This window comes from Olea europaea, unplaced genomic scaffold (genome assembly GCF_002742605.1).
Source record: "Olea europaea var. sylvestris unplaced genomic scaffold, O_europaea_v1 scaffold978, whole genome shotgun sequence".
Taxonomy (NCBI): domain Eukaryota; kingdom Viridiplantae; phylum Streptophyta; class Magnoliopsida; order Lamiales; family Oleaceae; genus Olea; species Olea europaea.
In genome coordinates this window covers 198,296-201,915 of record NW_019268287.1, presented here as the reverse complement: position 1 = coordinate 201,915, position 3,620 = coordinate 198,296, and positions in this window count along the sequence as shown.

The following is a 3,620-nucleotide window of genomic DNA, read 5'->3' as shown; positions in this document are numbered from 1 at the left end:
CTAGAGAGTCTACTGTGGGCATTGGATATTCATCTTTGGGTGTGGCTATGTTTAAATTCCTAAAATCTATGCACACCCTTAATTTACCATTTTTTTAGCACTGGCACGATATTGGACAACCAATTCACATATCTGGCTGTTCTAATAAAGCCTGCCTTTAATAATCGCTCTATTTCTTTCTTGATCTCAGGAAGTATATTAGGAGCAAAATGCCTAGGAGGTTGCTTATTAGGCTTAAAATTTAGCTTGGTTGGTAACCTATGTTCTACCAAATCTCTATGTAAACCAGACATATGTTCATATTCCCAAACAAAACAATCTTTATATTCCTTTAATAAAGCGATTAATTTATCACTAACCTCTTGATCGAGCATTTGGCTGATGAATATTGGGCGATCTTCTCCTTCATTGCCATTATTCACTTTAATCAGAGGGTCTTGTGCTTGAGCGTATCCAGGCTTGGCGATCCTCATCACTTCATCGTCCAATTCCCTTGTAGGCACTTCTTCTTCTAAACAATCCACTTTGTTGACTTCTCGGCCAATACTTTGTTCCAACTCGAACACTGTCAATTTGTCTCTCAATGCTTTCAAGGCTGCTTCTTCTTTCGTCTTGTCCTTGCATTCTTTATTGAAAGCCATTAATTTGGCTTTGAAGGCCTGAACATCGGCCATTTGCCTTTGTTGCTTACAATTCATTTAAAACTCATTGATTACTCTTTTGCCAATTACTGGCTCCTCTAGGGCCATTATGTTTGGCCTCATCTGACTGAACATTTCAGTGAGTGCATCCACTGAAAACGGCTCTTCGCTCTGCGCGACAATTTGAGTTTCTTCTCCATCTTGGACTACTCTGACAGGTCCATAATTTTCTTCGTACATGAACCTTTCTACTGAGTTTGCTTCTGCGACAAAAGGTCTATGATCGGCCTGCACCACTTCTGCTTTGCCTGTGTCATTCCAAAAAATCAAGCATTGATGGAGCGATGAGGGTATACAGTGACTTTCGTGTATCTAATCCCTTCCTAATAACACATCATAACTAGTAGTACTATCTATTACAAAGAACACTGTGGTCCTAGTAGTTATCCCTATAGTTATGTCCAATGGTATAACCCCTTTAGCTGAAGTTGCTCCTCTATTGAAACTCGTAAGGACGACTTCTGTTGTGATCATATCGCTTTCTGTCTTTGCAAATTTTCTCATCATCCTAGATGGAATGGTGTTTATAGCTGCTCCATTGTCGACAAGCACTTTTACCACAAGTATGCCGTTAACTAGAGTTTTAACATACAATGGCCTCAAGTGTTTAGTTAACTTCATGGCTGACTGCTTAAAAATAACATTTTCGACAGCATCTATTTCCATTTCCTGCTTGTTCTCTGTCGAGCTATCCTTTTGTGATAAGTCAACGTGCAACATGTCGTACTAAGCTTCTGTTTCCTGTATTTCCTTTTTACTATTTTCTAATGCTTCTTCTTCAGTTACCCAACCTGCGGGAGGAGGCATTATTCTTGGAGATGATCCATACTTTTTAGAGCGAAGAACTCTCCTTTTCCTTTTGGGCGTCCCATACAGCATGTAATAATCGAAAGAACGCCCAGACGGTTCCCCCAACAAGTCTACTTCACGAACCCCCTCTCGATATAGTTGCTTCAACAGAGTGTTGTACGATACTCCTCTTTTTCTTCTTTCTGCTTTCAAATCAATTTTCTCTTCGATATCCGTCATACCATCACCTCCTTCATCATCGTAGGCCCTCTAGAAGTTTGGCCTTCTTCATATTCCAGCGCACATGCTTCTTCTTCGTTATCCTCCCTCTCTTCTTCTTCTTTCTCTTTATTCTTGAACTCATTAGCTAGCAAATAGTTATTAGTCATGACAGGAGGTAACGTACCGAACTGAATAGTAAGGGACTGATCTGTATCTTCTCCATCTCTTCTGTCTTGCTCAAACTTCGACCTCCCAGAAGAAGTCTCTGGCAATTCTTTCATCGATTCACCTGTATCAGTCTCTTCACTGTCTTTGAGAATATTTGATTGGCCACCTCGAGTAGCTTAGGCGCCTTAGGACGTGGCATTCCCTGTTGTTGCCTCATCATTCGTCCATAGTTCCGTTGAAAACGCCTTTGTTGGGTTCTAGTCATCTCGTTGAAGGGTATCGCCCTTTCTGCATTATACTGAAACGAATGTTATATATTTGGTTGGCGAGGCTGCGGCCTGAATGTTCTCCCATTATTCACTAGCCTGAACTGCCTTTCAAAAGGCGGTCCTCTATAGAACGATGTCCCTCGCCCTTTATCAAGCTGAGCATTTGGGAAAAAACTAGAACGATGGTGATACTGCCATATCCCTGGTTTCTCTGTATTCCCACTCACTTCTCTTTTACATCTTGTACACAGGACATCTTCACCCTCTTTGGGCTCCTTCCCTTTGATACGTTCAAAGACACTAGGATGTGGTCCAGGGTCTTCTTCTCCATCATCTATAACCAACCTAAATTTTAGCAACTTGTTTTTGAAACCAGTCGTCACCATGTTCACCCCAAGTGGCTGCGGAAAAGGGTTTTCATCCACTGCCATCTTCCTCTTATCCTCGAATGTAATTCGTCCGGATTCAATGGCATCCTGTAACATATGGCGAAAAACCAAACAGTTATTAGTCAAATGTGACCATGCATTATGCCACTTACAATATTTTTTACCCTTAAGTTGTTCAGGGCTTGGCAATTTATATTTATCGCTCAGCTTTATCTGCTTATCCTTATATAGTTTATCAAATATAAGGTCAGCTTTGATTACATCGAACGAGAACATTCTAACCTTTTTGTTTTCATCTTTTATAGGCTCATCTTTGCCCGACGGTCTAGGCTTAGCCATTATAAGACAAGTATACATGTCTCCTTTGATTAATTCGGCCAAACACATTTCGATTTAATTGTAATACTCGTCATTAATGGTATGAACATCAAAATTTGGGTCTCTATAATAAGTCCCCTTGCTAGAATTTTTCATTTGCTCTTCTTCTCTTATTAATCGTTCATACCTAATCACGTTCGCGCTCAATTGGAAAAGATCAGAAAATTTCTTGTCTTGGAACATCTTTTTCAAATCAAAGTTTAAACAATTTTGAGCAATTTTGACAAACTCCTTTTCGGGTAGAGGTACAAAATATTTACTTCATGCTATCTTGAACTTTTGAAGGAAACCTTCTGCCCATTCGTTTGGCATTTGATGTAGATTCGCCAAATCGGATAAAGTAACTTCGGACTCAGTCTTATAAAACTGAGCGTGGAACAATTGCTCCAATTGTTGCCATGTTTGAACAGAGTTCACTGGCAAATTGATGAACCAGGAGAAAGCTACTCCTGTTAATGAACTAGAGAACAACCTCATTTTATGGTAATCAGTTACGTGTGTGAATCGCCCTATGTGTTCTAGAGTAGACACCTCTCCTAAACAGGTAAATAGTGAGAATTCTGGCACTTTATACCCTCTAGGCCATGGATATGCTTGGTCTACCCAATCAGGGTATGGCTTTGTATGAGTCGGCCTAATGACAGGACGTACCCCAAAAGCCATCTGATCCTATACTATTTCCATAATTTGATTCCTCAACATGA